We start from the raw sequence: 432 nt of genomic DNA on the forward strand, positions 1-432 counted from the left end.
ATTCCATGATGTGGGCATTTCCTTTGCAACTTTTTAAAACGTTCTCACGCGTCATATAAAGACTCTCCATCCAGCTGATGGAAGTTATTAATCTCTCCTCTTATTCTGGCTGAATTCGCATGAGGAAAATATTTACCAAGGAATCTCTGAGCCAAGTCTTCCCAAGTAACTATAGAGTTGGCTTGTAATTAATTCAACCAACTCTTAATCTTATAGCATCATTACTCACCCTGCTCATTTTAAATGTCGTACACAACTCTAAAAAATTTGTGATATGGAGATTTGGATCCTCATTTGGTAACCACCCAAATTGTACACAATTATGTACCATCTGAATAATTGAGGGTTTTATTTCAAAATGATTTGCCTCAACAATAGGAGGACGAATGCTTGAATGTATCCCTGTAACAGTTGGGAGTACATAGTTTCTCA

The 432-nt window shown here is 36.6% G+C and overlaps 1 non-coding gene across 1 annotated transcript; it reads left to right on the forward strand.

Moving 5' to 3' along the window:
* Positions 1 to 107, forward strand: LOC133787473 (small nucleolar RNA R71). The gene has a single exon (XR_009872493.1). It is a non-coding gene; the product is annotated as a small nucleolar RNA R71 (small nucleolar RNA).
* The last annotated feature ends 325 nt before the right edge of the window (positions 108 to 432 follow it).

The sequence above is a fragment of the Humulus lupulus genome, chromosome 6 (assembly GCF_963169125.1).
Source record: "Humulus lupulus chromosome 6, drHumLupu1.1, whole genome shotgun sequence".
Classification (NCBI taxonomy): Eukaryota; Viridiplantae; Streptophyta; class Magnoliopsida; order Rosales; family Cannabaceae; genus Humulus; species Humulus lupulus.